The following is a 24,046-nucleotide window of genomic DNA, read 5'->3' on the forward strand; positions in this document are numbered from 1 at the left end:
TGCGGTCCGCAACGGGAGAGGCCCCAACAGTGAGAGGCCCGCGTACCGCAAAAAAAAAAAAAAAAAAAAAAAAAAGAAAAGTGGTCACCTTCTATAAAATAAGATAAATTAGAAAAAGCATTCATCAGTTTCAAGAACCCCTATTTAAAATTAGGGTTGAATGTATGAACCATACATATATTTTACTATTAATTCTAAACTGAATCATTTTTTTTCTTTGGGGGTACTCTTAATCTCAATAAGTTTGAGATATTGATGGAAGGATGGAAAATTCTGTTTTCTTTTTCCTTTTTAAAAATCTAGTGTACTAGTTTTATTAAAATAAATAGAAATAAGGGAGGTATACACTGATTCAAATAAATCAAATATTTTATTTTTTTGTTATCCTTCAAAATTCTTCAAATCCAAATGTTTACATTTTTATATAATTGAAATCAGAGCAGAAATTTAATTTTGAATACTGTTTCCTTTACTTGCATTGTATCTTAAATGTTTTTCCAAGTTGCTACAGAATTTCCTAATAATATTTATCAAGCATATTACCATATTTTACTTAAATATTTCACTAATTCTGAATATTTTGATTGTTGCTAATTTTGCTATTGTAAATTATATTGGAAGGAACATCTTTCTGTAAATAGGTTTTCCTTCTTTGGGATTATTTCTTTGGATTAAATTTCTAGAGTAGGGATAATTAAACTACTCAGCTAAGTTTACCTGCAGTAAACACCTATATAGGAAAGAGGAAATATTTTCCTTCTTAATAAAGAATTCTTCTGTTGAGCATCAAAATCCTGAAGCTAAATTAAATGAATGACAAATAAGAATTTGAGATATGTTATGAATATTCAAAACCATTATTTAACAAACAAAACTAAAAAAAGAAATTGGGGAAATAAAGGTAGCTTCAGAAAAAAAAAAAAGATTCCAGGACTTATTTCTTCAGCACTTTGTGTTTGTTTTGTCACTACTTTTGCCTGAGGTGAAAAATGCAAAATTACAATGGAAATATTATGGTTCTTAAAAAGTTCTGTAAAATTACTCTCCAAAAGTGTTTAACACCAATAATGTACTAGTTTATCCTATCAGTTTTGTGAGAGTGTTTTGTACTATTGAAAATATGTTTTATTAGACTTAATTTTAATAAAATTTTTGTATTGTTTACCTTAAAAGCAAAAGAAGTAAAAGAAACCAAGGGAAAGCCCAGGATTGTAAGCCTTTATACAAATGTTTCTTCACAATCTATTATGTATTAGATTTTAAAATGGAGATTTTTACTTCATCTTCAGTTTATGACTTAATCTGTAGCCATGTTCATTTGGTTACTGAGGGCTTCTATTAAATTTTTCATTTCAGTATTTAAATTCTGTAAGAACTCATCATTCTTTTATAGGTATGTTTCAGAGAAGCCTATTTTTGTTGTCTTAAAACAGTAGTCCCTTGAGTCTCATTAAGAGTAACAGGTTAAATGAAAAAAAAAATTTCCTCTGTTTTCTTAAATATATATTTCCCCACCATGGTTTTCTTTCTTTCTCTCTTTTTTCCTATTTATTTGTTCTTTCTTTTTAATGCTATGGATTTTCCTTAAATGCTTGCTGGTTTTCTGTTCGAATTTATGAATAAAGTATTAGATTATTTAACATAGGTATCTGGCAAGGTTTTCCTCTCATGGTAATGGAAAGTTTTAGAGCTGTGAATTAGGAGCCGCTGAGGATCATGGCTGTCCTATTTTCTGGCAGTGTGATACAGCATATGCAGCAAGTTCAAGTGAGGCCCACTTCCCTGGAATGTATACCACATTGTCCCACATTCGTGCTTTTTGTAAAAAATTACTTAGAAAATAGCATTCATTCATTCTTGCGTTTTTTCTTTCAACAAAATTTTTTGTTGTGACACTGAATAAGTTCAAAGTGCTTGTGAATAAAGGTGACTCTCTCCCTCAAAGAGCAATTAGTAAAAGTGCAAGTGTGATAAGAGAAAAGGAAAAGTAAAGGTTGACTAAAATTCCTCCCTAACCCAGGTTGGGAGTGAGACCAGAGGCTGGTAAGAGGTGGGGTTGGGTGGAGTGAGTGGTGTCATGAGGTCTAGAGTCAGTGCTGACTATAGTAAGATTTGATGGATCTGTACAGGGAAGAAAGGTGAATTGGTTGAGAAAGAGGGCTTTCAAAGAGAACTTTCCAGACAAAAGGAAAGTCATGTGAAGAAGTCAAATGCTTAAGAAAGGCCATGGTGGATTTGAAAAATCACAAGTAGCTTAGCATGCTTAGAGAAAGTAGTGTGTGCAATGGCTGGACGGGAGGAATCAAGAGACATGACGTCACTAACTGGATGAGCTTATTGGACGAAACATTTGATTACTTTGTTTTCTTATCTGTAAAAGGAGCAAGTGGTTTTCCAGTGGTGCTCCAAATTGCCCTCCTAGGGGCTGGAGGAGCATGGTGGGCGGACCTCTTGGTCCCCTGCCTCCTTCCCTTCTACTACATCAGTGCTGTTTTCATCTGAAATATTTGACTTATAATTTCATGTAATTTTTTGGAAAACTTACTACCACCAAAAATATTTTGGGAACTAAAAGACTAAACTATCTTAGGTCTTTCTGCCAATTTAGGAAAAATAGCAATGTGTACTGTTAGAAAAAAACGTCAGACTGGGAGTCCAAGGTCTGATTTCTACACTTGACAAACCCCTGCGTGACCATAAGGAATTCAGTTTTCCTCTTAGTCAATTTCTTCAGTCATAAAAAGGAACAAATATTATCTGCTCTCTTGTCTCAAAGGTTTTTCTTTTTTTACAAGTCAAATAAAATTAGATATGCTAAAGTACTTAATACTCAAAGTACAGCCATGATTGATATTCTTAAGGAAAATATCACCTATACTGAAAGGTCTTTCTATGTACAAGAATCTCTTATATCAAAGATGCTCTTGGCATGAAGGATTTGGTTATTTAAGGGAAGTATCACACTTCTTATGTCACACATTTCTTGGCTCAAATTCCTTTACCTAGGATTGAGATAAAAATCTCTGTAGTGGACAACTTTCTCCACAACTTTCAAGATATATCAGAATGAGTTTTATTTATTTTAAAGTTTTATTTTAATAAAATTTAATATTAATAAGCATTATATAGTTCATTGACCAGTGATGGTAACCCTGTATCCCAGGATGTTTCCTTTTTTCTTTTTTTTTTTTTTTTTTCTTTTGGCTGTGCTGCGCAGCTTGCAGGATCTCAGTTCTCCGACCAAGGACTGAACCCAGATCACCGTAGTGAAAGCACTGAGTCCTAACCACTGGACTGACAGGGAATCCCCTTCAGGATGTTTCCTTGAGTTATACATTCCCTCTCCAAGTATACAGAGATACTATGTATGAAATAAAATGTATCTGTTGTTCATAGTACATTCCTTACAAAGCTCTGGAGAGTAGGTTTAGATGTTTGGTTTTCTTGATTGTTGGCGGTGTTTTAGTAGAGCATTTACAAAAGCAACAAACCTTTCTCTTATTAATGTTGATCATTCCCAATAACAGAACTTAGACGTGTTAGGTTAAGAGACCTTTCTCTATCCAAGGTGAATAGGTGAAAAAATTGAGGAAAATAGATAATTCTGCTTTTCCACAAATAATGTGGCCATTTCAATATTGCACATGAGGAAAGAGAAACTCAGAGAGAATAAAGTGTCACTAGCAAGTGGAACACTTAGGAATTGAATCCAGATCCATCTAATAGCAAGCAAATCCTGTGCACATCACTCTGTGCTAGAAGGTCCAGTTTAATTCAGTTAAATATATTTAATATTATATACACTTATACATTATGTATTGTATTATATGTATGTTAAAAAAAGAGAGGTAGAAGGGGAGAAAGAGAATGAGAAAAGGAGGGAGGCAAGCTATATTGAGACTGTGTTCTGTTTTCTGTTATTATTGCTATTATTATTGTTATTATTTTGTCTTTTACATTGCTTCCTGGTCTACTTCTTGATGTATTCAGGGAGCAAGAGGATAGAGAAAGATTTTTTAATTTCACCAATATTAGGAGTCAAAAAAGATGAAAGAACATTGGCATTGTATCATAAAATTTCATTTCAAATGTATGTAGCCAAAATTAAGATTGATATTGAGTTGTATTTTGACTAGTTTGTTTTAGATTTGGATTAATTTTGAAGCTTTTATTAAAAGCACTCTATTTATAACCCAAAGTTCTTTGTAACTCAATTAAATGCTATCAATAAGAAATACCTTTTGAGTATGGCGTTAGGTAGTGTTCTAATTTCATTCTTTTACATGTAGCTGTTCAGTTTTCCCAGCACCACTTATTGAAGAGGCTGTCTTTTCTCCATTGTATGTTCTTGCCTGCTTTGTCATAAATTAGGTGCCCATATGTGCATGGGTTTATCTCCGGGCATTCCATCTTGTACCATTGATCTATATTTCTGTTTTTGTACCAATACCATACTGTCTTGGTTACTGTAGCTTTGTGGTATAGTTCGAAGTCAGGGGTACTGATTTCTCCAACTCCGTTTTTCTTTCTCAAGATTGCTTTGGCTATTTGGTGTCTTTTGTGTTTCCATACGAATTGTAAATTTTTTTGTTCTAATTCTGTGAAGAATGCCATTTGTTCACTTTATTGTACAAAAGAAACTAACACAGTATTGTGAAGCAGTTATACTCCAATAAAGATCTGTTGAAAAAAAAAGAAACACCTTTTGATAAAAATATGGTTGATTAATTAAATAGAAATATTCACATTATATTGATGAGTAAACCAGAAATAAGGAGACCTTACTGCACTAGAAGATAGAGCAAGATACTAGATGTTAAAATTTGATTAAATAAAATTAAAATTCATTTTGAAATTTAATATTTAAATAATTTATATCAGGCTTCCTATAAATAAGTAGTTTGAAAAAGCATTATTGGAAAGCATATTTCCAAAAACACTTGATCGTTTTAGATATTCTGTTTTTAAAAGTGTATGATCCAAGGCAGGCTCCTACCAAAGTTTCTCATTTATACCCATCATTAGACTAATTTGCTTAATGGACAGTCCTGATTACAAAACAAATTCCTTTGGAAACTTTAATCCTCAAGAAAAGGGAAAAGAGAACAGGTCATCAAAGAACATTCATTGGATGCTACAGAAGAATGATTGTTCAACTTTCAAAGGATCTACTCAACTACTCCATCACTCAGCTTCAGAAGAAAATTATGAGTGGTTTTTATAAAAGGCCTTGGATGGAGTCAGGATAAACAAATCGAGCCACATTTTTGATCTGCCACCCCAGTAATTCTAATAAAAAGATTTTATTCTGATTTGTCATATACTTAGTGAACACATGGTGAATGTGGGTTCTAGAATTTCAGTTAATGTCCAGAATAGTAAACTTCAGTTTCTGGAATTCTGTTTGAAAAACAGGACAGTTAACAATTTTCGTGGCATTTTTCCATGGTGACTCAAAGATAATAGATATTAGTTCCCAGAATACATCTTCACGTACTTTTAGTATCCTATTAGGTAATTGATTTAGACTTGGAATCTTAAAACTAATTTAAATCACCTTAGGCTTTCTTACCATTTCCTCACCATAATATTCTTTTCTAGTTCGAACATCATTCTTCTCTACGGAGAAATTGGAAGCTAGGGTTTAATGGTTTGCTTTTCTATTGGTTTTTTGTTCATATTACCTAGTTGGCCCCAAACAATGTCATTCTTATCCTATCCTTGGTTATCTTTTTGCTCTGAAAATATCAGAGAAATTTCTTTTCTTATATCCTTAGCATTTTTCACAAACATCAGACAACTCAGTATTATTAGGTATTCATATTCTTCTTTCATGTTATGTTGTTCTTCCTTTCCCAGTTTTTCTTTTTAAACATACTTCTTAAGTGCAAAGTTACAAGAAAATCGACCATATAATCATCCTGATTTCTTTAGATTCCTCTGTGATTCTTAATCTAGATTGTTATAGATAAGAGAATATTAGAATCAACTGTAGAATAATATATGAATTTTTCTTTTTAATTTGTTTCTTACAGTCTGATGCTGCACTGTTCAATGTGGTAGTCACTTATATGTGGCTTTTGAGCTCTTGAAATGGAATTGGATACCTAGATGTCCAATATAAAGATTAGATTTTGAATACTTTGTATGAAAAAATTATAAAATATCTCAATAATTTTTGATAGTGTTGCATGTTGAAATGATACTTTTTAAAAATATATTGAGCTAAATAAAATAAATTATTGAATTTACTTTCACCTGATTCTACTTCTTTTTAAAAAACGTGTGTTAGAAAATGTAAAGCTGCATATGTCACACACATTGTTTCTGTTGGGTAGCATTGATTCTCAGAATACTTCTAATATTTTTAATTAATTGTATTATCTTCCTATTGCTGCTGTAACAAATAACCATAAATTTGGTGACTTAAACAACAAAAATTTATTAATTTGTAGTTCAGGAAGTCAGAAGTCTAAAGTGGGTTGGCAAGGGCTGTCTTCTTTGGAGGCTCAAGGGAGGAATCCATTTCTTTGCCTTTTCGAGCTTCTAGCGGCTACCTGCATTCCTTGGCTTATGGCTCTTTCCTCCATTTTCTAAGCCAGCAGTGTAGCACCTTCAAATCTCTATTTATCTCCCTGTGATCTCTGCTTCTGTTATCACATTTCTTAGTCTGACTCTGACTCTTCTGCCTCCTTCTTATAAGGACCCTTGTGATTACATCAGGCCCATCTCAAGATCCTTAATCACATCTACAAATTCCCTTGTGTCCTATAAGGTAACATGTTAACAGATTCCAGGGATTAGGATGTGGACATTTTTGGAGGGCCATTGTTCTGCTTACTATATTAAGAACATTTAATGTTATGCATCCTTGGTTTGTTTGTTAATTACAATTTTTAAAATTTAGTTTAAGAACAATGACACTTTAATACAAGCAAACAAACAGAAACGAGTCTGAAGTGGCATGGTGCAATGGTTTCTCATCTATCAATGCCAAGGACCACAGTGTGACCTTAGTTACATCAGTCATTTGCCTTCTTGGGCTTTTCCTATTTAGCAAAAGGAGATTTTGGGAGTCTATGTAAGGACTATAAAACTGTTATTCTTTGGGTCACAGTTCAAATGTGCTCTACTTTGTTTAATGATTAGTTTGAATCCTGGTAAAACTAATTTCAGCTATTTTTCCTGTATCTTTTTTTTTTTTTTTTTTTGCGGTACGCGGGCCACTCACTGTTGTGGCCTCTCCCGTTGCGGAGCACAGGCTCCGGACGCGCAGGCTCAGCGGCCATGGCTCAGGGGCCCAGCCGCTCCATGACATGTGGGATCTTCCTGGACCGGGGCACGAACCCGTGTCTCCTGCATCGGCAGGCGGACTCTCAACCACTGCGCCACCAGGGAAGCCCTCCTGTATCTTTTATCAGATTTGTGAATGAGAATATGATTTATGAATTGGTTTACTGTACTGCAGATAGCTAAGAATTATACTTGCTTCATTGTATTATAGGTAAACTCCATTTTTCTAAACTACCTTATAGTCTGTTATCTTTGTGACTTATAACAAATCTTGCTTTGAACTTTTTTGACATCTTGTCTGCATAATGTACTTAAGCAACTACTTTTTAAAAATTACTATTTTGTCTCTTTCCTTCTCTCCCTCCCTTCTAGTAAACTTAGATATAAGTGGTCAAGATTTCATTTTTAAAATAACAAAACATCATTTATTAGCTTGCTTATCTCTAGGGAGGTTTGGGAAGTTTTTAGAGAAAAAACCAAAATGCTTTAGCTGAAGGTCATGATTTTTAGAATGAATGATTGGAAGGTTGAACAACTTCTTATGCATTGAGTGTAATGTGGTTTTATCATTCTATTTGATTGTATCATTCTACTGTTCGTTTCCAGGTATCAGAAATGATTTTACTCACATACAATCAAAAAGCAAGCTCTAAATCCAAATACATGTGATTTTAGAAAAACTCATCCTTTTGAATCATTTGTTACATAAGTCCTAGTTCAATGTAAGTAATCAAACATTAACTAAAGAGACAGATTTATGTATTCAGAGATCCTGAGAGAGAGAGACAGACACAGACAGAGAGAGAGAGGGAGAGAAAGAAAGAGATGGAGACACACAGAAACACACAAACACAGAGAGAGAGAGAGAGAGAGAGAGAGGGAATATCCAGGTATCAGAAATGATTTTACTCACATACAATCAAAAAGCAAGCTCTAAATCCAAATACATGTGATTTTAGAAAAACTCATCCTTTTGAATCATTTGTTACATAAGTCCTAGTTCAATGTAAGTAATCAAACATTAACTAAAGAGACAGATTTATGTATTCAGAGATCCTGAGAGAGAGAGACAGACACAGACAGAGAGAGAGAGGGAGAGAAAGAAAGAGATGGAGACACACACAGAAACACACAAACACAGAGAGAGAGAGAGACCTGAGAGAGAGAGACAGACACAGACAGAGAGAGAGAGGGAGAGAAAGAAAGAGATGGAGACACACAGAAACACACAAACACAGAGAGAGAGAGAGAGAGAGAGAGAGGGAATATCCATTCCCTTTTAAGATGTAATGTAAAGGTCTCCTTTATTTAATGTTTTAGGAAATTATGGAACTAAATATTTTGCGACAGGTAGATGATGCTCATTAAATCACTAATTGAACAATAATGAAAATCCAGGCTAGTGTTTACTTTTAATTGTGTAATTGGCATAAAATCCTATTCAGAGAAGAAAGAGTAACCAACCCGTGTGTGTGAAGTCAATGAGATGGCAATGCCATTGGGATAGAACTAAAAATTTTTTTTTCCAGCTTGAACTACAGAACATTAATTTTCATGTGACTTTTCCATAATTAGGTCAAATTTTACAATACATTTTATTAATACTGGAAATAAGACTAAAATAAGCTAATATACACTGAACTTTAATGGATGATGTACAATAGGATGGTTTCCTGGTTTCCTGGTTGTATTTATTTGGTACTAAAGGAATACTTAAGGAATACTTTTAATATTTATTATAAAATACATTTTAGACTGCACTACAATGTATTAAAATAAATCGTGGTATGATGGAGTCAAAAGCAGCTAAAATATCAAGAGAATCTGCTGTGACAGTTATGAGAGGGTCAACATAAATACTATTCAATCTTACAAATACATAAAAATCTGCAATTTTAAATAAATCAGATATTCCACAAAATGATAATGTATTAAGCTATTAACTAAAATCTTTGAAGTTGAAAATGTATATATATATTTTTTTTATTTTTAACATCTTTATTGGAGTATAATTGCTTTACAATGGTGTGTTAGTTTCTGCTTTATAACAAAGTGAATCATTTATACATATACATATGTTCCCATATCTCTTCCCTCTTGCATCTCCCTCCCTCCCACCCTCCCTATCCCACCCCTCTAGGTGGTCACAAACCACCGAGCTGATCTCCCTGTGCTATGTGACTGCTTCCCACTAGCTATCTATTTTACTTTTGGTAGTGTATATATGTCCATGCCACTCTTACTTTGTCACAGCTTACCCTTTCCCCTCCCCATATCCTCAAGTTCATTCTCTAGTAGGTCTATGTCTTTATTCCCGTCTTACCCCTGGGTTCTTCATGACCTTTGAAAATGCATATATTTTTAAGTAAAGAATAATTGTACCAATTAAAGATAAATATCAATTATAGATATTTTAAAAAAGAGCTCCTTCAAAAAGAAGTGAAACAGATTCTTAATTATTAGCATAATTATTAGCATATTATTAGCATATTATTAGCATAATAGCACAAATATTTGGAAGTTTTTAATAGATCAAAATGATTTAAGCTTGTTTTGAAATTTTGGATGTATTTCTGACTAAGTCCCTGAGCTTTGAAAATATGTTTCATTATCTCATACAACTCTTGATGAAGAAGCCCCATTTCTCTATGTAATAGTTTCATCCTAAAATATCTAGTCTTGATCATTCCTTCTTTGGTTTCCATTACAGATCTTCAAACCAAGAAATATAAAGATGCATCTGGTAAATTTAGCATTCAAGCAGGTGTGTTCTCCCAATACATACCTGAAATATTCAGTATCAGTCAAGTGTTTTAAGTAGTCTTTTCTAATTAAGCAGGCTTGTGTGAGCAGATTCTTCCCTGTAGAAAGAACCTCTTCGTAAACAGCCACCTTTGCAGTAGTTAGACCTTGTAATGTTGCAACACTTTTTATTTTTATGCCTTTCATAATCCCCAATTGCCATTCATTTAGATTCAAGACTTGAGCACTTAAAATGAGGTTACATCAGGGGAGTTCTGAAGATGGTAGAGGAGTATTTTTTCCGAAGACTTGCTTTTGAAATATGTTTTACAATATTTTATAAGGTATTTTTTTTTCAGACTTAGACCAATCTTTCATAACATCCTAAAATGTTTACTACCAGGCAGAACTTGATTGATTTGACCTGGTCATAAAAGTGTGCTTTTATATCAATTATCCAAAAAAAAAAATTACAGTTCTCTTTTCATAATGACTCTTGTATTAAAAGCAACAATTAAATACTTTCTCATCTAGTTTTTCATAGAACCATGCCATTTCTTTATATGATCCATTTGGTATTAATCATTTTTTTATTTGTTTATAGTAAAGAAATTGAAATAGGATGTATAATCCTACTTACTGTGGGTTTTTTCAGCTGAAATTTTAGTGACGTAATCAAATTAGAATCCCATATTCCAACTGGCACTCAAGTTTGCCCTTCTTGGCCCTTCATTTCCCATTATTGTTAGTCATAGTAATTTTTTACTTCCCTCCTCTATTTCATTCTCTGAAGAGAGACTAGTGAGCCCATCCAGCATAGAGAATAAATTTGTTTTCTTCATGTACTGACTAGTTTCACTCTTTGATCTATTAAGTCATTCATTCACTAATCATTTGCACTATGAGGAATATAAAGATTAAGTAAGTTTCTATCATCTCTGTAAAGTAAATCCTCAGGGAAAGAAGTGAATTTTATTCATATTTTATTCTCATCCTCCTACTTCTCCTTATTTTACTTTTCCACCTTCATTGACTCTTTCAACCTGTCAAACAAGTTTGTACTTAAACACACTAAAAATGAACCTTCATTTTTATAGTAATATCTATATCTTTTCAGTATGCATGATGAAGTATTAATTCAGAATAACTGCTAACCATTTACAATCAACAAATCAATCATCAATAGCAGATTCAGGGTTTGTGGTTGTTGTTTGTTTTAAAGTCAAGTCTTCTGTGATATGCTTTGTACCGTACCCAGTATGCAAGAGGTATTCAATAAGTGGTTACTGAAAGAATATGTCAACCTCTCCAAATTTAAGAAATATTGTATCTACTTCTTGTAGACCCCTTGTCTGCTCTATTCTCAAAGGAAATTAAATTGTTCCCTTACTCTTTCTTTATAACAAAGCTTCTTTGCTTATTGCCCAGGAACACTATTCTGAATGGTTGACAATCTATTGTTTGACGATTTATCCAGACATCTTTCCTGAGTTCACTGTGAGTTGAGAATATTAACTGCTAATATGGCTCATTTTACTTCTAAGATTGGGCTCTAAAAAATTCTTCCCGAATATTTGGTATCTTCTCCTATTTTGCATTAATTATGAAAAATACTATCTAATGACTTTGAAATAAGATTTCCAGCTCTCATATTTCACATCAACAAAGGCTCCTTATTTGAATTCACATGTGTGTTTTAAATGTTCTGGAAGAATCTTCTTTTGTGTTGTAGTTTGGCTTAGGGCTACTCTGGATTTGGTGGTTTCCAGTTAACTGGTCAGAACTGAACATGATCAATTAATTGCCTGTTTCACAATTTCAGAGGCCCTGTTGCTATATGTAAGATCAAAGGAAAATACCCCCCCCCCCAAAGAAAGCTAGTTAAGCATTACTTTTTCCCCCTATTTCAACCATATTTTTCTCATTTAGGTGGTGATTTTTGCTTGTTAGCTGGACATTTTTATACCCCTTATAGAAATAAATAAGCATCTATGCATTTCCAGTTCTTAGAAATACAAAGTACTACAAAATTTTTAAAAAATCTGTATAGATTTAAAAAATATATATAGACTTCTATGCAGACAGTACATTATGAAATTCTGAACTCCCAAACTATTTTTTTCACTTCTACATATACTTATTCTAAACAGAAATTTTTCTAAAACTACAAGGTTCGTAGAAATCATCTAATTTAAATATTTCGTTTTAAGAAAATGGTTTAGACATACGAACACTTTACAATGTGATAATATAAATATCTGTGTGGTCAAGATTCAGTATGAGAAAGAAAGCGCTGAACATTGGGTTGAGGCTCCCCACAATGTCTTTCCAATTTCATTAACTTTGGTTCATCCCAGAGATAACCTATGCCCTGAATTTCATGCTTATCATTATCATGCATGTTTGTATAATTTTGCTACATACACATATGCTCAAAAACAATAGATATAATTAGATATAATAATGTTTTAAAACTTGATATATAAATATATCATCCCACAAGTATCTTCCTGCAACTCTGCTTTTGTTGTTGCTGCTCCACATTGCATTTTTTTTTTTTTTTCACTTTTGTTTTTGTTTTGTTTTTCGCGGTACGCGGGCCTCTCACTGTTGTGGCCTCTCCCGTTGCGGAGCACAGGCTCCGGATGCGCAGGCTCAGCGGCCATGGCTCACGGGCCCAGCCGCTCCGCGGCATGTGGGATCTTCCCGGACCGGGGCACGAACCCGTGTCCCCCGCATCGGCAGGCGGACTCTGAACCACTGCGCCACCAAGGAAGCCCCACATTGCATTTTTGAGGTTCAGTCATGCTAACTCAAGTAGCTATAGTGCATTCACTTTTCTTTTTACTGCATCTAATATTGCAGTATGTGAATATTCTATAAATTCCTTGTTCACTAATATATCCAAAGATGTTTTTATTTTTTCTCTTTCAAGTAATTCTGCAATGGGTATTTTCCATACATGCATAGAGACATAGAGAAGAATGCACGAGTGGAGAGACTGGATTTTGGGATGGAAGAAACTTTATCGCTAAACTTCTCTTGAAAGTTGTACTATTACCTGTTCTTCACAGTTTCTCCACATCCTCATAAATATTTCATATTGCTGGACTTATAAAATTTTGCCAATTTCATAGTTGTGAAATGATATTTCATCATTTTAACTTGCATTTCTCTACTAATGGGAAATTGAATCTTTTTCTGATGTTTATTGGACATTGAGAATCCTCTTCTGTCAACAGACTGTTGATCTTGTTGGCTTATTTTTTTTCCTGTAATATTTTTGTCTTTATCGATTTATAAGAAATCTTTATGTAGTTGGATATCAATCCTTCTTTGGTTATATAACCGAAGATATTGCATAGCAAATATATTCTATCAGTCTATGCTTTGACTTTTTGTACATTTTTTTCATATGCCTAATCTATTGTCTGAATAATTCATCTTTCCTTACTGCCCTCTAATGCCACCTGGTATTTATCAAGGTTCCATAAATGTGGGGATATATTTCTAAGCCCTCTATTTTGTTCCCCTGGACTAACTTCTAGCTATGAACCAAAGCTACATTGCCTCAATTACTGTCATTATATATTAAGCCTTAATAGTCAATATAGAAATTCCCCATACCTTGTTCTTCAAAATTGTATTGACAAGTTTTGACACTTTCCTCTTGTAAACACACTTTAGAATTAACTCTTCAAGTTCTATGAAAAACTACAGTGGGCTTTCAATAATAATTACTTTAATTTTGTAGATTAATTTACAATTGAGTCTTCCATCCAGGAGCAAGTATACTTGTTAATTTATTTGAGTTTACTCTTTAATTTTAATAGATAAATTAACCCTGGGTTGGAAGTGACTGCTCAAAGTCACATAGCCAATTAATAACAAAACCAGCGGTAGAAGGAAGATCTCTTGACTCCTTAGTAGCTCGTACACTAAAAACGTTTAATTATTTAGTTAAGGAAGAAGACCTTGGAGTCCTTGCAGCTACTGCACCCACCAGCAGGAAAGTGAATTCAACTTTCCAAGTTTACTAGGCCCTTGATAAATCAGAGTGTAGTCAGAGGGCTTGCTAGAAATGCAGAATTTCATCCCTTCCCCAGTCCTACTGAATCAGAATCTTCATTTTTAAAAGATCCCTGGGTTATTGGTAGGCACAGTAAAGTTTATGAAATATTGCTTACCAAACAGAATCCTAAAATTCATTGCACTGGTTTTTTTTCTCTAAAACCTGCCAAAAATGCATATATATATACATATGAATATTACTTTAAAGGAAACAAAATGTTAAGGGTTTTTCTAAAAACAGCACACCTCAGGAATACTGAGGCTTCTTTTGATATCTGTAGTTATTCAGGAAACAAATACATTTGCTCTGAAATCACTAGCTGCCCCAAATTGGCCTTTTAGCTACTATAAGCCATTGGGGAAAATTTTGTAGAAAAAAGATGGAATACTGCAGAGACAGAAGCACAGAAGATTCAGTCTTTAAAGTAAAACAAAGAAGAAAGATCAGACAATTTTTTCAAGTAGTCACATACTATTCATGTTAATCTCTGTTCAACCTTCTTGTTTCGCTACTATAGCAGCCAGTTATCTACAGGGGGGAGAGGGGAGGAAAAAAAAAAAAGGTGAGGAGAGGGGATTAAAAAAAAAAAAAAAGTGAGATCCCTGCAATATCACCTCAAGCCACTAGGGGTATCTTTGTACCATTTTTCATCCTGCACTGATTTGGAGTAGAAACCTATATTAGGGGAAAACCAGGGTCCTCGGCATTTTTTGCGAGCAGTGCACCCAGAATCCAAAAAAGACTTTAAAAAGAAAGAAGGAAAGAATCCACAGTTCTTTTGGTCATCTGAACAGGGCTACGAAATCGCTCTACTGGACATCAGCGCCAGGGATTCATTTTTGAGGTCAATTTCCAATCGAGATAAATCTATTGGATTAGTAGGATTATCTGATTGCAGCTGAAAGAAGTAACGTTGTTTGATCATTTGTATTTCTCGCCTGATGGTCGGATTTACATGGAGGTGGCTTTGAGTCTCAAGGATTTTGGATCGTGGTTGCATCTGGAGAGAAAAAAGGATCAATCGACACGTTTTGGAAGTGTCCGTGGGTGAATAAAAAAAAGAAAAAAAAAGGGAAGGGGGGGGGTGCAAAACTGGGGTTGCGGCTGCTTAGAGAAGAAAAAAAGAAAAAATAAAGGAAGCATCTTGAATTCTGAAACAAGAATTAACCGGGAGCTCGAGATTCCAAAATAAGCGTCTAGGAACTGGTAAATACTTAGAGCAATTCAGCTTGAATTTGACGGCGAAGTGTTGTAGGAACTGTCTCCTTGAATTATTGGAAGGGGACTGGGGGAAGATGAGGGGGCTCCTTCTGTGGATTTATCTTACTGGGGGTAAGTGTGGGGTCTTTTATTGGGAGGGGGCTGCCTGGGTCTGTGTGCCGCCGCGCGGAAGGTGCTGCGGACACGGTGCCTGTGAAATGGAAAGAGAAGCGGGGGGGGATGTAGACCACCTCGCGCATCTCCGGTGGATCGCTAGGGAGCTGCCTAGATCGAGCTTAAAAACCTTATTTTGTGGCGTCGGTGGGGAAGCCAAGCAACCCTCCAAGCTCTCAACTTTGCATTGAAAATCTGTCAGTGGGGAGATCCCTCTTGGATCTAGTGCTTTCTCCTAGTGATACTTTAAGGAGAGGCGGCAGCGATGCCTTGGAAAACCTGCATGTGGAAGGGGGAAGCCCAAGTAGCAATCGCTGCTGCCTTGGCCGCGGTTTTGGTGGCTGTCTTGGCTCCCAGGGGGAATTTTGCAGGGGGAATTGGCCGTTTCATATTGTCTTTCTCCCTCGCTCTTTCTTCCTTCCCCTTCCCGCCTCTCCCTCCTCTCAGAAACACCAAAGGGTTACAGGGTCACTGCATCGGATAGAGACAGTAGAAGTGGGTGATTGGCCACACATGTTTTGTAATTCACTTGCTCGACTTTGCATAATACAGTCCGAGGTAACTTTCTTCGAGTTGGACGAGTCCAGGAAGGCGTTGCAGCCTTTCTGCCGAGGGCCCAGGCTGGCAAGTGCGCCAGGCAGCCGGCTGCATTTCTGATGGATCCCTACCCTGGCTCCCTCGCCAATTACTGGCTTTTCTTTCCAACTGAGCGCTGCGCGCGTTCCCAGACATTTTCTTGCAGCTGAATTCAGGGATTTTTTTTTTCCTTTTTCTTTTAAAATGTTATTTCATTGCTCTCAGTAAAAGCTCGTCTTTATTTACAGTAGGAAAATCAATTTCAGCAGATATAATTAAAATTAATCACTCAAATGAGTGAATATTAATTGACTTAGGAAACTATAAGTTGCTTTGGAATCAGAAAAGCATATTATTCTGAACCAATTTTGGAGTCCACATAGGTTCAGAACAATTACATACAAAGAAGTGGTTCGCTTAAAATATGTAGATAGATATGTTAAGTAAGTTAATGCACTCCCCTCCCTTTATAAGTTTCTAATACCTCAGCATCATAGTTTTAGTTGGCTTTTCCTATTTAAGGCCAATTTGTTAAATTTTAAACCTCAGACATTCAGCTGTATTAGAATAAATGGAGATATATAATCGTTAAACTATAAAATAATGTATTTTCTACATTTTAATCTTTTAAAGAAAAGCATCAAATATTTTTTCAGGGGTTTCTGTTTATAGATTATGAAATGTGACCTTTATGGTTTTAACATTGAAACCTCTTCATTAAGTGTGAACTCATTGAAAGGCAACTCTTCAATATCATCTAAAGCACTCATCATCCCAGTACTTATTTCAGGAATTCCAGATACATCAGACATTCAGGTATTAAAAGAGGAGCCTCACCAAACTTTCTTCCTGGATTTGTGTGTGTATATGTGTTTCGTAACTCTAAGTACTGGAACAAGAACAATGCCATTCCTTTTTTAAGATTAAATAGTAAAATATGAAACTCTTGTCTCCCAAGGATTCTACAGTGGAAAAGTTACTTATTTCTGCAGACTTTGCGTAAGTTTTTCTAGAGATGATAAAAACAGCAAGAAATAGTTTCTACAAGCCTAACTGTTTTAAGAAGATATCTGAGAGGTTGGGTTTGCTTTTTTTTTTTAACGCAGCTCTAAATCACGTGGTTTATGTGCAGCAAGAACTAGAAGAATGGATATTCTGCATTTTGGTACATTCTAGCCACTGATCCTGGCCACATAGTCCACTAATATTAACACCTTTTTCAAAGTTTAAATTAAAAAAGACAGCTAGCAAGTAACATATTAAATGATAATAGTAAATCAATAATGAAGGTGAATGGGAGATGGGCTGGGATTCCTCTTTTTAGACTAGTAGAGAATATAATGTTGATACTATTAAAGTAGATGGAGAATATGAAATATGAAAAAGGAAGTCATTTTAAAATTTGCATATTTCACAACCACTGACCCAGTGGTCATGGCATGTGCCATAGTACTAAAGCCAGAAGAGTCAGCTTAAAGTGCCTTTGTCATGGCTGAACAATATTTTCGTGTGTCAAGAATAATCAATACTTAGGAGCCCCTCATTTCATTTTCTTTTGGCAGTAAAAATGAAAAGGGGGAAACTTTGGCCCACTCTATGGTTTCTACAAGCAGTTCCTACATAAAACTTTGGTAAACTTTGTAGGTGGTAGATCCACTTTTGAAGGTTAATAATGATAGAAATAAAAATAAACAAAATGATACACCACAAAAAAATTTTAAAGCTGTAGCCAGTAAATGAAGAGCAAGTTACCCAGTTACATAAAAGTTCTCTATTAATAGAGTGGATGACTCTAAGAACTATTGAAAAACCTGAAGAGTTCATTTAGAAGATTAATTACATTTGCTCTACTTTATCCAAATACATTTTTTTTGGTCATGATTATTAAAAAGAACATGGTAGCCTTGATCAGCTGTTTCAATTTTGCTGTTGAATAACACAAAATGTGGTAGTTTGGGGTAAAGAAATAGAAACTCTCAATTAGCCCTGAAAGTTGGATCCACAGTTCCTAATGTATGTGACAAGAAATAGCATTGGTTTCCCCAAAGCTTATCATCATGGAAAAACTGATGTTGATTCACTGGAGCTTTGCTGCACCTGTCCCTCGAAAGCCTTCCATGTGTTCTAGCTGGCCTAACATTTAGGGGGTGCTGAATACATTTGCTGCAGATTCGTTCCATGATTTTGAGACATTTAAATATAGTTAAATGTTATTCTACATTAACTGATTTTTTTTAAAGAAAATTGCTACACACTCTTAATTGAAAGCAAAATGAAAAGGGCAAATCCTTTTTTAATGATTTGTTGAAATTTAACACATGGCTTCTCAAAATGCAAATCTTCCATCTCTTCTGAGAAATGCAAAAAAATAAAACCCTTAAAACTTACAGTTTCAATTTTTAATATTTCAAATTTGCAAAGCACAGAAACATTAAAAAAATAACATATAGAACACTCACGATGAATTTAAGGTGTCCTTTTAAATGCCTTTTAAAAGGTAATTTAAAACATTTTAAGGTAGCTAACCTCTTAATCTTGTGGGATAGCTACATTCTCAACTGTTCCTAAGAATAATTCCTTAATAGTAACAGGTTTGATTATTTATGCTTTATTATTAATGGCATCACATTGACACTGTCAAATATTGCTGTGTTGCTATAAAAGGATATGAATTATTTCTGCCTTCAATATCCACCCCCCCCAGAAAAAAACCACCTATTTGGTAGCAAACATGTTTGAAAGAGAGAAGACTGCCAACTCTAAGCTTAACTGAAGTCAGGGAAAACTAGTAAATCACTCCAGACATTTGAAATTATTAGACATTAAACTTTTGGGGGATTTTATATGAAGTCTTTTTATAACAGTCGATATAATCTCTTCTGTATCTATTTCTGTTGCATGTAAGAGAAATTTTCGTCAATGGCAAAATACTGCTGCCATTACTGCAGACTTTATAGATGAGAGATGTGTCATCATGTTAGCTTTAGCAGTAATGCCTCTTTTGTGTGAAACCTTATGGGCCTTACAGGCACTTTCTCATCCTGACACTCATAAAACATTGAATTCCCCATATTTATTATTTAATTTTCTTCCTATATATAGCAACAGAGCACTTCAGTATATGAATGTGTAGCCAAAAAATGACAGGCAAGCATGAATGGGACAAATGAGCTTTAATAATACACATATTAGGTCTTGCTAAAGGAAGTTTAATTAAGAAAAACAAGTTGAGCATGAAATTCATTTTGGAACAAATGCAAGTTAAGTTATTGCTACAGATGTAAAATCAAAAATCACAGGGATACATCACAGGAAATAAAGTTCCAGCCTGAGACTAGACCTACTAAATGCAGTTGACATCTTAGGACCTGCCTTTAAGTTGATGAGCTTGGGTCTGACTTACGAAATCAAAGAATATACACTTTTTCACAGTTTTCACTCTTCTATAGCAATTTTGGTTTAGTATGTTAGCTCTGTATCCAGGCATGTTCTGTATTAGTCCCCTTGAGACAGGCCACACAGTAGCCTTTCATTTTTCTATGGTCTACTTTTCTAATACCATATATGCCTGCAGTTAGGGCTACCTGCCAAAACCCATGCCATCCCTTTGGGTGTGCTGTAAGTGGTGCTTCAGTAGGAGATCTGCTCATATATCAATTTACCTGCACCTATAGTTTAATATTTGGCATAATTTAGAAAATAAGTAGATTTATTTATCTGTTTGCTTGCTTATTTATTTATTTGGTAGTGGCATTGTATATTGGGGCAGAAATTGAAGAGGAGAGAGAATATTGGGCAAGTATTTCCTTAGAATGTGGTTTTCTCACATTTTGTCTGTATTTAAATAATGTAGGTACATTCTGGGAAGAGTGAAGCAGTCAGGCAATAATATGAAGGTCTTATGTATGCTCCTCAACAGCTGCCTTTTTGGAAACATCCAATTGATAGGCTAATTTATTATTCATACAGACCTTTGGCATCACTTGTGTGTAACAGTAGTTTTTTCTTCCTTGAAACACCCAATGAATATTGAGTCTTCAGAAGAAAAGAGGTTAGTTGTAACATTTCAAAGTGAATTGAAAATCTTGTCTTTTTTTTAGATAGTTATGGTGAATACTTTCATACTGTCGTATGGAATACTCCATATTGGAACTTTAACATGGTCACACATTAAATCAATAAATACTGATTTGATAAAAAACTAACTTAGAATTATCACTGGCATAAGTTTATCCCGTAGGACAACCATTCTGCTTATGATAGAACTGGCCAGGAAAACAGTGATTACTACATATCACATTGACCAGCAGTTATCACAGTCTTCACACCTGAAAATAATGCTTGAGCCATCAATTCGTTAACTGTAATGCTAAAAGGAGTAAAGTTTCACGTCAGTAACCATTATGTTTCAAGTCAGTGCATCTGTCATTTTTAATATAAATCTATATTACTTAGCTAGCCAAAACTTTACACGCAAGTGACATTGTTATCTATCCTTTCTCTTATGGGTAAAAAAAAAAAAAAGTCACTAGTTTCTTTACCTCTTTAACTGTGCCAAGTATTCTAATGCATATGTTGCTCTAAGATTGATGCCAAAAGTTTCTATTATTTAGAGCTGTGGTCTTTAGTAATAAATCTGAGGAATTATTTAAGAGTAAAACATTTTACATGCTGCAATAATACAGTAGTAGTAGTCTGTATAACATCCATAATGGCAGGGATTTTTGTCTGGCTTTTCAAAGCTATATGTGTTTCTCCCCAACACCTAGAACAGTGCCTGGTATATCACTAGTGAACAATAAATATTGCTAAATGAATATAGAGACCTGGTTCTAGCCTTGGATGTTAACAACTAAATTGGTAATCTCTTGCTTAATACCTGATCTCTTCATTTTTGCTTTTAATTTTTTCTTAACATAAATCGTTGTTTGAATTGATAGATATTTAAAGCTATGTGCAAAATTCCAAAAGTAGAAAGGAATATATTTAAAAGATTGCATTTTAATCAAAGATAAATAATAATTAAAACTTTTTAGTGAAATTTTATACAGTTTATTTTATTTAGATAAATTATTTTATCAAGACTCATAAGTATAATAGGATTATTTGTGTTTATACTTTACCAAAATGTACATTAGAATTATTTTCTGCCATGTAGAAAATGTGATATCTCAAGGAACTTTGGAAGTACTAAAAATTATTTCAAACACTTAGAACATGGGCATTAAGATCTAAAATATAATCATGTTTGGCATTTTGGTCATTAATTCTTTTTTCAATTTTTAAAGCAATTTATAATTACAAATTTCCTATTGTTCAGTTTTATTTAAATGGTGAATTTAAATAAAATTTAAAATTTATTTATTTAAATGGTGAAATAATTTAAACTTACTCCATGTGTATATTAAATTCTTGTGAATATATATTCATTGATGTTTTGTTACACAAATGGCCCATGAATAGAGCATTGTTTTGAATTTTGTTATTATTAGTACTAATGGATCTGTAATACGAAGAGAAAATAAAAGATGTGGATATCTGAAGAAGATTGCAAGTGTAATAGCCTTTTCCCTTTGGGGCACTGGTTGAGCTCTAAGCCAGGTCAAGAGTGACAGAACCCTTATTGTTGTTTGGTGCCTTACATGAAAGGAGTTGGTGGTCTCAGTCCAGTTCCTAGCAGACAGTTACTGCTTAAACAATAGTAACTATAGTATTTGCCAATTCCAGCAGAAGCCTAAGACTGAATGGGCACAAAGGTTTAACTTCCCCCTCTCTGCTAATCATCCTCCAAGGGGTCAAGATTGACTCACCCTGGCACAGGGCCATACTGAGAAACTTAGCCCTTCCTCTGCCAAAGTTGTAGCTATTCTCTGGCATCACGGGACTTTTTAAAGAGGAATTTAGCAGGGCACCAGGAATGGCAATTCTCCACTCTTCCCAGCACAGCAGCTCACCAGAAAGAAAAATACTGAATTGAGAAGGTAGCACTGCTCTTAGGTTGTACTGTCTTCTCTATAAAGATACTGGCAGGCATAATTAAGTTGCTTCTGGACACGATGACTTGCAACCCAAAAGGGGCTCTTGTCAGACAAAAGTCTCATTAATATCAAGGGAAGTAATCAGCTCTACCTTGCTGTCTCTCCTGAGCTCTTGAGTGATTATTCATTTTCTTTGGGGAGAATCACAGGGTCACCAAATGGTTTTAAAAATGTGTCCTGTGGTATTTTACGTATACATTAAAACTGTTGCCCATGCTTTTTTTTAACAACCTGTTTTACAGTTCTTGCCCTTCTTGCCCCCTTAACCTTCTTGCTCATTTAGAAGTCAACACTCCTCAGTAGATTTTAAATTTAACAGTTACTATTTAGAGATTCTATCTGAGAATAGGTTCAGAGTAAACAGAAAGTAAAACTTGTTTTATACAGTTAGATGTTAAATGGATTGTTTTACTTGCATACCCAAAACAAAACAAACAAGAACCACCCAATGTTTAGCCATTTGTTGTAATGATGGTCTTAGAAATATTCAGTTGCAGAATGCAGAAGGAAACACTATCACTTAAATCTCTTTTTCTTTGAGTTGTCAGAAAGATGTTATGGCATCTTAAAATCCCATTTTTTGCCAAACAGTAATGGAATTAGTCACCAGTCTATATGACCATCCATGCACACCTCTGCATGATGAGAAATTTTCATTGTACTTCAACTTGTCCTCACCTCTTCTCTGTTTTATCTCCTCTGGCTGCAACTGTAATTAAGATAATGCCTTCACAGAGGTCAAGTATCACAGATGAATAAATAAAATCTGAGGATAGGATTAATTAATGAAAATTAATATAATGAATGAATGGGTTATTCAAGAAATATTCTCCAATGACCTACAATGTAATAAATTGTTCTGGGGATGGTAGTTACAGATCAGCAATTCAAAAGCCATAACCTCTATTCTCAAAGATTAAGGCTAATCTGATTATGTTATTTTTGTGATTATAATTATTCTCATCATGCTTGGAGTAAGATCTCACATCCCTAATTTTTTGGCCTAGAATTTCTTGAAATGTCACTTCTTCTCCAGCCTGATGCCCCACCCTTCTCTCAAGTTACACTGATCTCTTTGTTTATAGGGAGCCCCAGGCTTCACAGCATTTGGGTCTCCCCTTGCCTCTGTCTGACACAGTTTGCCCCCTGACAACTTCTACTCATCTTTCAGAACCCAGTTTACAGATCACTTCTTCAGGAAGATCATCCTTTCCACTCCAGACTCATTAACTCTCCCCTCAGAGCATTATCCTTCATGGCAAAGAATTTATGACTAAATGGTTACCTGTGTGATTGATTTACATAAAGTTTGTCTTCCCCATTGAACTTTAGTCTCTTTGGGAATCATCACCATGCCTATCTCCTTCATGTTGGCCTTCCCTGTGCCTGACACTAAATGATGTAATAATATAAGAATGAATAGGGAATCCAAGTTTACAAATTACTACAGTAAAAAGTACTACAGGTTCAGTTACAAGAAAGGCAACAAATGCTTTGAGAGTTGTGGGGAGGGAGTGCTTTTGTGACTTGGAGGATCTGAGAAGGAAGTAGTGACATTTGAGCCAGACCTTGAGGGATCCTAGCTGGAGTCCCTCCAGGCAAAATCTGATGGGGAGACTATTTTTCAGGAAGGAAGATCTTGGTAAACAAGTTGGGTCCAATTCACTGACCATGGCTCCCAGTGCTGTGTTTTGTTTGTTTGTTTTAGTTAATATTGTTTTTTCACAAAGATAGTTTGCTACCAGGTATAACCTCTGTGATATACTTGTGATTTTTTTCCTGTTAAAGTATTTTGTTGGTAAATTTTTTTTCTCCTATTTCTGTCAAATTTTAGTTTGCCTTTTCTCCGTAACATTTTATTTTCTCTGTTAATTTACTTACATCATTGGAGAAGTTCATTCAGAGTAGAAATAGCCCAAGGAGAGAGAGAACAAGTAGAACCCTGCTTACA

The 24,046-nt window shown here is 34.6% G+C and overlaps 1 protein-coding gene across 5 annotated transcripts in view; it reads left to right on the forward strand.

Moving 5' to 3' along the window:
- The window catches only part of NLGN1 (neuroligin 1), a 951,664-nt gene that overhangs the window by 206,786 nt on the left and 720,832 nt on the right, over nt 1-24,046 (forward strand). For 3 of the 5 annotated variants that reach the window (XM_055083834.1, XM_024124254.2, XM_055083839.1), the window contains exon 1: nt 14,808-15,439. The exons of 1 other annotated variant lie outside the window; for it this stretch is intronic. The gene's annotated coding sequence lies outside the window, so the exon portion shown is untranslated. Of the gene's footprint in view, nt 1-14,807; nt 15,440-24,046 lie in introns of those variants that run through there. One more of the 5 variants, XM_055083837.1, reaches the window with a different exon arrangement.

This window comes from Physeter macrocephalus, chromosome 1, assembly GCF_002837175.3.
Source record: "Physeter macrocephalus isolate SW-GA chromosome 1, ASM283717v5, whole genome shotgun sequence".
Lineage (NCBI taxonomy): Eukaryota > Metazoa > Chordata > Mammalia > Artiodactyla > Physeteridae > Physeter > Physeter macrocephalus.